General features: G+C 41.1%; 1 protein-coding gene across 8 annotated transcripts in view; it reads left to right on the top strand.

The window, feature by feature from the left end:
- Positions 1-3,954: 3,954 nt before the first annotated feature.
- apbb2b (amyloid beta (A4) precursor protein-binding, family B, member 2b) overlaps positions 3,955-12,539 on the top strand; it is a 54,532-nt gene continuing 45,947 nt past the window's right edge. For 3 of the 8 annotated variants that reach the window (XM_038713452.1, XM_038713445.1, XM_038713448.1), the window contains exon 1: positions 3,955-4,100. The gene's annotated coding sequence lies outside the window, so the exon portion shown is untranslated. Of the gene's footprint in view, positions 4,195-4,573; positions 4,595-12,539 lie in introns of those variants that run through there. The other 5 variants (XM_038713451.1, XM_038713450.1, XM_038713449.1 and 2 more) reach the window with 3 other exon arrangements.

The raw sequence follows: 12,539 nt of genomic DNA, 5'->3' as shown, positions 1-12,539 counted from the left end.
TAAATGTCAATGAGATCGTCTGGTTAAATAAAGCTTAAATAAATAGAAATAAAAAATACTAAAAAATCTGTGATGTGTTTTTATGCATATGGTGGCTACTTGTGTCTTCTCAGACCTCTTTGCCTGCTGTCCAAACTGGACTATTTTAAAAAATCTTAAATTTTACTTTAAACAGTAACTACTTTCTTTTTGTTTTGCACTTTTAGACCATTAATTACAAATCATGTGTACAATTCTGCTAATTATATTTCAAAGCAAAGGTGTGTTTAATTGCTGAACTACCTTTCAGGCACCATTTGCTTCCCATTAATTTCTGTATGCTACAAAAATTATCTTGCAGAGACTTGAAGGTTCCTTGAAGATAATTCAATTACTAATCTCATGCACTCCCAGAATGGGCAATAATGAAATGCTATTCACCATTAAAGCGTGCTGACTGTGGCCTGATGATATTTGATGTAACTTGGTTTTCAGGACAAATGCACTTTTTCCCCCTTAATAAGAGAGATAAAGAAACTCCTTTAGGCGAGTTGTTTTCCTCTCCCTTTTTAGTTATTGCTGTGCTTACACAGTGAATCTAATCAGTAAATTTCTCCAAACAATAGATATGCTCATTTCAGACTAAATGCTCTTTTAGTTGTTTCTTGTCAGTAGCAATTTCAATACCTGCAATACTGAACTTAACCAAATGCTGTTATGTGTGTGAAACATGTGGTGTGTTTTTGTTGTTCAGTTTGTAGTGGCCTAGAGGAATACTAGAGAAATCAAATGTGGATGTTGCTTTACTACCCATAAATGTATTACCAATACACCAAGGCAGTAACTCAGTATGCTCCTAACATTATTATTATTATTATTATTATTATTATTATTATTAGGTCAAAAATTGGGTCATAACAATAATTACAAACTACTAATATTTATCTGTAGGCTGATATTTTGTTATTTCATGGCAGCACTTTAGGGTTTTGAGCGGGTAGTAATGATATTATCATGTTGAAAGTTTGATGTTTTTATAAACGAGCCTTCTGCCACCTGACTACTTTTGATTGTTCCTGACTTTTGAAGTAATTTAGTTATTGTGAACCACATTTCATTAAAACCAAAACTACAAAATACAGCAACAGTATTCCTCTTATACATTGTCTTATGACAGCTAATAAGTAACTTATTACTAAGTAATTACTACACGTTGTAATAGCATATATAGGCGTACTGCATTTCTGCATTAGGCCTAGGACTCACATTTGAAAACGAAATAAAAACCAAAACATAGAGAAAAACAACATTAAAGGCAGCAGTAAAGGAACCCCTATATTCATTAAATACACACATTTACTTATATAAACATACCTATGTATACACACACACACATAATATCACTATTCTATTCACTAATTCCCTGCATCCTCTCTAAGAGTTTGTATCTGTGCTGTAGTCAAAATATAGCCATGCTTGGCTATTTTTGCTGGGGGTGTTCTGCACTAGCAGCTATCTCTGCCATAAATTTAGCCCATTCTGTAATCTCTGGTCCATGTGGGCTCTTCTAGTCACTCAAAATAAGTCTGGCTGCTACTATAAAACCTGTCACCATCAGCCCAGCCTTTAGCTATTATGTTATTTTGTGTTTATTTCATATTTATAGTAATTTGTGCACATAATGTTTATATTATTTTCAAATTATGCTTGATTCTATTTATTATTCATAAATAAAACTAGTGTGTGTGTATATATATATATATATTATATTATATTATATTATTTATATATATATATATATATATATATATATTATATATATATATATATATATATATATATATATATATATATACACACACACACACACACACACAGGAAAATAAGTATTTGAACACCCTGCTATTTTGCAAGTTCCCCCACTTAGAAATCATGGAGGGGTCTGAAATTGTCATCGTAGGTGCATGTCCACTGTGAGAGACATAATCTAAAAAAAAAAAAAACAAACACAAAAAAAACAGAAATCACAATGTATGATTTTTTAACTATTTATTTGTATGATACAGCTGCAAATAAGTATTTGAACACCTGAGAAAATCAATGTTAATATTTTGTACAGTAGCCTTTGTTTGCAATTACAGAGGTCAAACGTTTCCTGTAGTTTTTCACCAGGTTTGCACACACTGCAGGAGGGATTTTGGCCCACTCCTCCACACAGATCTTCTCTAGATCAGTCAGGTTTCTGGGCTGTCGCTGAGAAACACGGAGTTTGAGCTCCCTCCAAAGATTCTCTATTGGGTTTAGGTCTGGAGACTGGCTGGCCATGCCAGAACCTTGATATGCTTCTTACAGAGCCACTCCTTGGTTATCCTGGCTGTGTGCTTCGGGTCATTGTCATGTTGGGAGACCCAGCCTCGACCCATCTTCAATGCTCTAACTGAGGGAAGGAGGTTGTTCCCCAAAATCTCGCAATACATGGCCCCGGTCATCCTCTCCTTAATACAGTGCAGTCGCCCTGTCCCATGTGCAGAAACACACCCCCAAAGCATGATGCTACCACCCCCATGCTTCACAGTAGGGATGGTGTTCTTGGGATGGTACTCATCATTCTTCTTCCTCCAAACACAGTTAGTGGAATTATGACCAAAAACTTCTATTTTGGTCTCATCTGACCACATGACTTTCTCCCATGACTCCTCTGGATCATCCAAATGGTCATTGGCAAACTGAAGACGGGCCTTGACATGTGCTGGTTTTAGCAGGGGAACCTTCCGTGCCATGTGTGATTTCAAACCATGACGTCTTAGTGTATTACCAATAGTAACCTTGGAAACGGTGGTCCCAGCTCTTTTCAGCTCATTGACCAGCTCGTTCTGGGCTGATTTCTCACCTTTCTTAGGATCATTGAGACCCCACGAGGTGAGATCTTGCATGGAGCCCCAGTCCGAGGGAAATTGACAGTCATGTTTAGCTTCTTCCATTTTCTAATGATTGCTCCAACAGTGGACCTTTTTTCACCAAGCTGCTTGGCAATTTCCCCGTAGCCCTTTCCAGCCTTGTGGAGGTGTACAATTTTGTCTCTAGTGTCTTTGGACAGCTCTTTGGTCTCGGCCATGTTAGTAGTTGGATTCTTACTGATTGTATGGGGTGGACAGGTGTCTTTATGCAGCTAACGACCTCAAACAGGTGCATCTAATTTAGGATAATAAATGGAGTGGAGGTGGACATTTTGAAGGCAGATTAACAGGTATTTGAGAGTCAGAATTCTAGCTGATAGACAGGTGTTCAAATACTTATTTGCAGCTGTATCATACAAATAAATAGTTAAAAAAATCATACATTGTGATTTCTGTTTGTTTTTTTTAGATTATGTCTCTAACAGTGGACATGCACCTACGATGACAATTTCAGACCCCTCCATGATTTCTAAGTGGGAGAACTTACAAAATAGCAGGGTGTTCAAATACTTATTTTCCTCACTGTATATATATATAGGTATATTTGATATATATATAACTATATATATTTCAAATATACCTATATCTTCTGTCACTTTGATCTGGAATATCAGGAAACAGCACTACTGATTGTGCACATAATACTGTATTATACCCACAGGTCTAGGGTATTGCCATTCTAACATATCTACGATTTATAAGCTTTCCTATATATCTGTATCCTGTTCCTACCTATCCTACCTATCTGGCCTGCATAAGGAACAATAACATTTTCTATCTTTATCTTCGTCTTGACTATGTTTAATAATTGTCAATTTATCAGGAGGGGGGAAGGGGGGCATTTTTAAAAAAAATTACCTTTTTTTGTTAGCTGTAACATTAGTCTACCACCGAATTTAAGGCAGTTATCTGTAGCACCACTGTAGGATACAGTAGGTAGACTGACTGTATGGTAATGGAATAAGGCCATAAGGCAGTAATGGGAGTGTTAACAAAAAATGACAGAGGAGCGTTTGCTTCCGGAGCAGCGTCCCCCGGTTCCCCCTGTCGGAGAACAGCGGCAGCGGAGGGAGGGGGGAAAGGGACAAGCCGAGAGAAAGCGGAGGGGAGGAGAAAAATAAGACAGGAGCGCAGCGAGGAGGACGAGAACACGCCAGAGAAGAGGTGAGTGATGTGGTGTGGCAAGCCGAGAATAATCGCTTGAATGCGAGGAGCCGCGGCTGTCGCAGTCTTCCTCAGCCTTGAATTGAGCGGAGACGTGAGTAACTTTCCATATTCTATTGAGCGACGCATTGCTTTGGCATCCGAGGGCCCCGCTGTGTTGCAAACAAGTCGGGAAGGTGGGGGAGAGGAGACTGTGAAGCTGCGGCGGCATATTTACGGGACCCAGCGTGTGTCCCCTTTGAGTTTATTGTCAGATATTTAGTTCTGCTCTTGGTGGCCGTTGAACGGCTCCTCTCGTGGTGTCCGTTTATGAAAACAAGCGTTACTGGAACGTTGTCGCAACCGCTTTGGTTAGCTAACGTTACGTTACCTACTAACGTTACAGCTCGACTGCTGTGTCTGGGATTTAATGGTGGAAAACGCTTCAATGTGGATAAAACAGACCTGTAAAGTAACATTTCATAAACCTCACGACTCTTAAACTTGTGCGGCAGGTAAGTGGTAAACTGCCCACCAGTCGGCCATTCATCAGACCAACCATTAGACATAAAGGAAAGCGTTCATTTAACGTTAGCCTCTTAACTGTTGGTTAAGTAGATCTATGCGTCTTACAATGCTTTTGAGATGTCAATTCATGACATGATGTCTACATTTCTCAAAACTCAGATTAACCTTCCACTCTTTCTCCACCAGTGAGTTGAAGTTTACTTCAGCTATTTGTGCTCACCAAGTTAAATATTGTATTTAAGTTAGACCCACCAATCTGAATACATTGGTGAAGCCTGTTGGGCTGCAACTACTATTTTTTCTATTATTTATTTATTTATGTTTTCCATTAATAATAGTGAGTATCTCAAGACAGAAACTAGTTAAATTGGATGTTTTGCCTGACCAAAACCCAAAAATACTTAAATGTTCAGTTATATCTAGTGAAAAGCATCAAACACCCTTTGAATGTGAGAAGCTAGAACTGTCTGTCTATTTTTATCAATTCATAAACAGTTAATCTATTATCCAAATTTTCTGTCACTTGATCAATCGGTTGACTAATTGCACTATAAGCCTGGCACTTTATCCTAGCCTTTGGTTCCCGTTCAGAGACACTCCAGCTCCTGACTCATGGCCCTGTCCTGTGTCTTGTCCCGTGGAGGTCTCTGCGCTGTGCTACAATTTAAGTAATAAAGAGGTTCATTGTGAAACAAACAAGCATAAAGGAGGGTATTCTCTTGACTTGTGCACATTACGTGGAATAGTCTGGAGCTGTAAGCAATGCTGGCCCCTGGGGGTTGAGGCTCAGGCTTGTATTGGTGCACGGGGCTGGCTGGACTTGGCTAGCTAATCGTTTCCAGCCTTGCTCTGGTCGTTTCTGCCAGCCCCTAAAGATAATACGCCTGTTTGTTTTATAAGATCATGGAGCCACTTAATAGCTTGTTTATGTTGTGTGATTTAAGAAATCCTGAGAATCATGTGAAAAACCTTCTTGTTTTATTTTCTTCGAGGAAGGAAGGCAACAACAGAGTTCAGATATGCCAATGATTGTGATAGAAAGGAAAGTAATGATTGTAGACTTTTCCTTTCAAACCCGTTTACTTCAGGTGAGTGCTGATTTTAGTTCCATAAAGACTGGCTTCGTTGTTGTGTAGTTAAGTTTAACCAGGTGTGAACCAGCCCAGAATATTATGTGTCTGTGGAGGGAGAAGGAACACTTGAGTTGTTTACAATAACATGAAGTACCAAAGGGACCGGTCTGCTGTTTTTGGATTTCACCTCCGGGGTTTCTCTCTCTCCATGTCTCCCTGCCTGTCCCTCCTGGTGACACCGGCTCCTGTGCGTTTTGTTTTGCATCACATTTGCATGGATGCATGTGCTTCCTTGTGTGCACATTCAGCAGGCGTGTTACGAAGCGGCCTTGTCGGAAGGCGCAACGAGGAAAACGTGGAATGATTGGCATGTTTTGAATCTGAAATCCTGTTTTAGGCCGTGGTTGTGGAGATTTTATAAGGTTGACGCTGCGGCATTGGTTTGATGAAGTTATTAGTGCAATCTACAAGAATGAAAGACTGTGAAACACAGACTGCCACCAGAGTTGAAATGGTGCACTGTCATCCTCTCTCCTCCTGCCTGCCTGCCTTGCCTCCCTCCCCTCTCTATCCTTCCAGCCTCCTTGCCCCTGCTGGCCTGCTCTTCATCCAGACCTGGGCCCGGTCAGCTGTGTGTGTGTGTGTGTGTGTGTGTGTGTGTATACATGATGTCATTGCTAATTGCTTAGGGCTCTTGGGCTGTTAAGTTGGTTTATATTCTGCCCCTCTCCTCTCTTTTCACTTCATTACTCTTTCCCTCTTTACTCTCCCTCCCTCTTGTAGCATTTCTATACAACATCAGGAGTTGCTGAGTATGGAAAAAGTGACTTGGACATTTAGTGGCCGAGTTTTGGGCCAAGCACTGCAGGCTGTTCTAGTGTGCTTGTGTTTGTTTCGCTGTGGTTTTATGAAAGTGCCTCAGTTTCAAGATGGCCCCTCTTCTGTTGAGGAGGCTTCCATCACCTCTGTCAGAGGGGAAAATAAAGTAGGCTCATACGCATTTAACCGTACTGCACACACAGTGCACATGTACAAGGACAGAAATAGCAATTCAGTAATGTAAGCTGTCACCTTGTGAATCTGTGAGCATGTCAGACACCCCAAAATACCCTGCGATATCTCAGCTAGCCCCAAAGTGCACTACATAATAATAATAATAACTTATATTTATATAGTGCCTTTCACGAGACCCAAGGACGCTTTACACATAATTGTAGAGACAGAGCAACAAAAAGTCATTCAGGGTTGAATGCCTTTGTGAAGAGGTGGATTTTTAGGAAGGAGCATTTCGGATCTCTGTGGGGATGGAGTTCCAGAGGGTGGGGGCTGCGATGCTGAAGGCTCTGTCCCCAAAAGTCTGCAGTCTGGTGTGGGGGACAGAGAGCAGGCCCTTGTCGGTGAACCGCAGGTTCCGTGAGGAGGAGTAGGGGTGGAGAAGGTCCAGTAGGTACGGGGGGCAGTGGCATGGAGAGATTTATAGGTGAGGAGTAGAATTTTGTAGGTGATGCGGAATTTGACCGGGAGCCAGTGAAGCTGAGTGAGGATTGGGGTGATGTGCTGCCATGACCTAGTGTGTGTGAGAACCCTGGCAGCCGAGTTCTGGACATATTGTAGCCTGTCCAGGACCTTGCTATGTACCCCATACAGGACACCATTACAGTAGTCCAGGCGGGAGGTGATGAAGCATGGATGAGAGACTCTGCCACAGAGTCTGAGAGTGATGGTCGAAGTCTGGAGATGTTTTTGAGGTGGTAGAAAGCAGATTTGGTAGTGAGTTTGACATCTGACTGGAAGGAAAGGGTGGAGTCCAATATGACACCAAAGTTGCGGACTTCTTGGGATGGAGAGATGGAACAACCATCCACTTTGAGGAGTAGATCACTTACCCTCAGGAGCAGCGGTTTGGGTCTCTACAGATTGGATGTAATTATGCTGGCCAGACTATAAATTTATGTATGTGTGTGTGTTGGTGTTGGGACTTTCTTGCCTTGCAGCACCAACCTGTTAGTCTGTGTGTAGTCGAGGTCACGCTCAACAGCTGACGAGAAAGGATGGTGAAAGTGTGCAAGTGGGTACATGCTTGTGTGACTCATGTGTGTTTCTGTGTGTGTGTGTGTGAGCAATCAGATAAAGAGCACAGAGATCCGTTATCGCCACCCTGCTTCCCCTGTGAAACAATACCACTGGACTGCCCTTGACCAAACTAGTGTGGGGGTGTGTGTGTGTGTGTGTGTGTGGGGCATGAGCATATTTGTGTGTGAGTGTGAGTCTGACCAGATTGGACAGATGAATGATGAATTAAGGACAGCAGAGTAGATTCATCCCAGGCTGCCCAGTTGGCAAGATAACCAGCCTGCAGTTTGTTTGTGTGTATATTTATGTGTGGTGGTGGTGGTCGGAGAGGCTTTGTGTGTGTGTGTGTGTGTGTGTGTGTGTGTGTGTTGTCAATCTTTTTCTCAATCTCATTCTCTTCACTTTCTCTTTCAGCCCCCTATCGATGCCTCTCAATAGGGTTATTATGCCCACTGTCAGGCAGGCAGCTGTGTGTGTGTGTGTGTGTGTGTGTGTGTGTGTGTGTTCATGCGCATTGTTGTTGCAGGGAGCAGACAGCCGTGAGGTGTGTTTGAACAGAAAAGGAGTACAGAGGCCCTGTTCATCGTGTAGGGTGTGAAACTGAATGATAGGGCCCCCTTTCTCTCTTTCCATCTATCCCTCGGTCTGTCTCATTCTTTCCCTCCCTTTTTGACAGTTTTTCACCCACATACTTGATCCTCATCGCTTTCTTTCTTCTGTAAAGTTTAACTTGGCGTCTTTGTTTTCTTTCTTTGTGTGTGTGTGTGTGTGTGATCGCTGCCGTGTAATGTGTCAGCTCCTGGCAGTCCTCACTGATCGGCTGTCTTCTTGCTGTCAAGTCCGCCTTGTGATTGGATCGTCAGTATGTGTGTTATTCTGCCTACTAATTACCTGTGGAAGCAGGCCAGGATGGACAGGCTTTCCACTTTTAAATGGAACTCCACACATAGACGCAGGTTTATACACTTGGTGCACACATAAACAATTTTCTCTTTTGTTTATATGTTTCCGTTTCTGATGTTGTCTTTTCCATATTGCTGCACTTTCACACGTATACCCCCATTACTTCCAGTTCAGCTGCATAAGGTCTCTCTCTCTCTCTCTCTCTCTCTCTCTCTCTCTCTCTCTCTCTCTCTCTCTCTCTCTCTCTCTCTCTCTCTCTCTCTCTCTCTCTCTCTCTCTCTCTCTCTCTCTCTCTCTCTCTCTCTCTCTCTCTCTCTCTCTCTCTCTCTCTCTGAGACCTTCCCCTCATACTGTTTCTGACTTTCAAACACATCGGCGTACACTTTAAAAGCCAGAATGTGATGCAAGCGGCTGTAAAGGCCGGAGCCTTTGTTAACTGGTCGACTACAGTGAGTTCAAGGATTTCTGCTGCGCTGTCTCAAAACAAGGATCTGCGCAGGCTTGGTAGTCTGTACTTCACTTCTCTTATCTTGCATCCTTGCTGCATTCATCAGGAACACTTGAGTTGATAGGCAGATGTTCAACTCTTAACAACTCCAGTGCACAAGGAATATGCAGGAGCAAGAAGCCATGGACTGTGGTAGCAGGGCATGCCAAGTGAAATATATGCAGCACACTGATAATTACAAAGCATGCAATATGCTATTCAAAACATCTCTCATGCAATCACTGCAATGCTGTCGAGGATTAGAGACTTGTCATATAATGTTTTAGCATTTTCCACTGATAAAGGACAATGATTTGTGCCAGAATATATTAGACTGGGTTTGCATTGGTGTTGTACAGCATTTAAGGCCTATGATATGTGACTGACGACAAAAGAGCTGTTAAAGCTTTTTTTAAATACAACTTAACATAAAGCTCAATTCAAAAGTAAATATTAGTGCTTGAATTGAGGTGGGACAAATAATTAATACAGTATTGCATTGCATTATGGTCTCTTGCAATACATTATCGATACCCTGGCACTAATACAGATTGCAACTTTCTTTGGTGCATACATTTAAACTCACAAGCTGATCTGCCAGGTCAACCTCTCTGCCACTTTATGGCAGCATATGCGCACATGCTGTTTTATGTGTGTTCGAAAGGCTTAGTCTATATGCACCCTCTATCTATTTGTTTGATGTCAGTTGTTTAAAACTGACCGCTTTTTGTATTGCAGTTAATACATTTATTTTGCAATGAATTCATCTTTGATTTGACTTTTTCCACAGATCTTGTGATGTATTGTGGGTGACTGCGTTGCAATAAATCTAAGTGCAAAATGGGCTGTATGGTGACGCCATCGTTATCATAGGCAGTGAATGTTGATAGGCTTGTGCTAGAGTGAGTTACTCTTTGAGTCGTAGTCATATGTTTAGAGCTTAAACTATTATTCTATTATTATTATTATTATTATTATTCATTGTTTCAGTCAATTTTCAAGTGGAAGCATTCACTAGTTCCTCCTCTTCCATCGTGAGGATTTGCTGCTTTTCTCAGTTTAACATCTTTATAAACGACAGCACATGCTACGACAGCAGGCTATCTTTGGAGATTGGACACTAATGACTATTTTGATAGTCGATTAATCTATCGATTATTGAAACGAATAATCGACTATTGGGATTATGAATCGCAAAATTACACAATGCGTCTTATTTAGCTATCAGCTTTTAAATTAAACTTGAGATTGTTTTAGGCATGTGCTAATTAACTGTCACGACAATAAAATAAATACTGCTTTCAAAAATAAATCTTTTAATGAACGTTTCTGCTGCAGCAAAAGAAAGTTCCACTGAAATCAAGTCCTGATCTGAGCAACTGATCTGCTGTTTAGTGATGGAGCAGTTTACACGCCAGTACTGCAAAACACTGGGACAAACTGACACCATATACATAGAAAGAAAAAACGTCATGCATTACGTTTGCCGAATTTACAGAGGGTTCAATAACGATTTTGTAGTAGACATCATTTCACAACGTTTATACATTTTCCCCTAACTCAACAACTCACAAAACAACGTGATTTTTTTAAAGGGAGTTTGGGGCCGATTACCCGCCGTCTCACGCATACAGGAGAACTGTTTTCTCTTCTTTAGAAAGTATGAAATTGTCCGGTGTTGTCTAATTTTGTGCACTCGGCAGCAACACGTTCTCCAGCTGGGAACGTCGCCATGAGCAATGCATCGTTTATGATTGTAAAGTCGGGGCACATCAACAATCAACATAACAATCAGTCAATTTAAATTGATCAAGGGAAACTGTATAGAAAACGTTACAGCTCATAACGTGAAGTAACACGGTTTTAACGTGAAGCTAGCTCGCTAACTAGCTTACCTAGACAAGTCTTCATCATCCACAGATCAACAACGTTACGCGCCTCCTCTTCAGATGCTCCGGTGTTTCCAGGCATAAGTTTTGTTTTACGGTGGACAGACGCTAACGTTACAGAGTTGTTGTTTTCTTTAGCTTGAAATAATCCCATACTTTGGACACTTTCTTCTTTGTCCCTCGCTATTTTCCAGAGGTGGGACCAAGTCATCGTTTTACAAGTCTGAGTCAAGTCTCAAGTCTTAAACTTTGAGTTTCTAGTCCTAAACAAGTCATAATGCGCTCTTCACCAAATTTAAAACCATTTCAAAAGTTTTTTCAAGTTAAAAATAAAACAATGTATTGAATGAAGCATTAGCCTGTACAGAAAGAAGGCAGAGGTGTAGTTTCACACAATAAATTTCATGAATTAAATGAAATGTTCATGTAGGGCTGCTAATTATTTTGGTCAATATTGAGATCACAATTATTTAACAGGATTACTCATTGCCTTAGGAAACATTAATTATTGAAATGTAATACTTTCTTTTTAAAAACTTGGCTACTATATATGCATTACTCAAAAATCCCAAATAGCCCATGAAATAAGAAACAATAATCCAAAATTATTAACTCTAAGCAGCATCTAGTGTACAAGAGGACGACAGCAGCACAGTTTCCCCCAAGTTCACAGCTTCGGGTGACGGATGGGTCACTGAGGGGGCTGTGTGTGTGTGTGTGTGTGTGTGTGTGTACAAGGAGGGGAGCAGAGCAGGTGAACTATTCGAGTTGACGAAGTTACGTTACAGAACGCTGAAATAAAACCATGGTGTTTTGTCGGGAGATGCAGTGACAGAAACAGCGGTGAGAAAACTATAAATCGCTATGACGTTTTACAAGCACCGATCAGGTAAAGCAACACTGAACACACCTTTTAGGGAGGGGCGAGAGTCCACACCTCTGCAGTTTTCTCTCTGTTCCTCCACTTTGCAAACAGCTCCATTATAATCACATCGTGTTCACAGCGTAAGTGCGATGTGGGACAGTAATAAATGTCCCTGCTAAAACACTGTGCTGTATAGTTAAATGGATTCAATGAAGCATTGATGCAAAGAATGTGTCAATGCATTTTATTTATCGATGTAATAGATTAATTGTTTCAGCCCTATATATTTCTGACTTTCCCCCACCACTAGTCTGGAAAGAAGACATGTAAGTAAGCAAAGTAGCAAAAAAGCTCAATATTGACCAGTGCTTGATAAAAAATTATTTTTGCCTGCCTTGTCTCGCCTTAATAGAGCTGCTCTTTTTTCTCATCTAGTGTAGTTACTTGGTTGTGGTGCTTTGTGTCTTGTCTTGTAAGTTGATTATTGTGATCTTGTTTTGAGCACCAAGGACTGTGAGAAATGGTGCTTGGTTCGTTCTTTTGTGCACAGTATGTGGATGAATACGCAAAAAACAAACCTGAGCTAGCAGCCAAAAAATGTACTGTTAGCTTTCCTGCTCAGTTTCCAGACTGCGCTAACTA

The sequence above is a fragment of the Micropterus salmoides genome, unplaced genomic scaffold (assembly GCF_014851395.1).
Source record: "Micropterus salmoides isolate LMB-PRFRI ecotype aquatic unplaced genomic scaffold, ASM1485139v1 Ms_hic_scaffold_12, whole genome shotgun sequence".
NCBI lineage: Eukaryota > Metazoa > Chordata > Actinopteri > Centrarchiformes > Centrarchidae > Micropterus > Micropterus salmoides.
The sequence above is the reverse complement of the archived record's forward strand: the minus strand, read 5'-3'. Positions and strand labels throughout refer to the sequence as shown.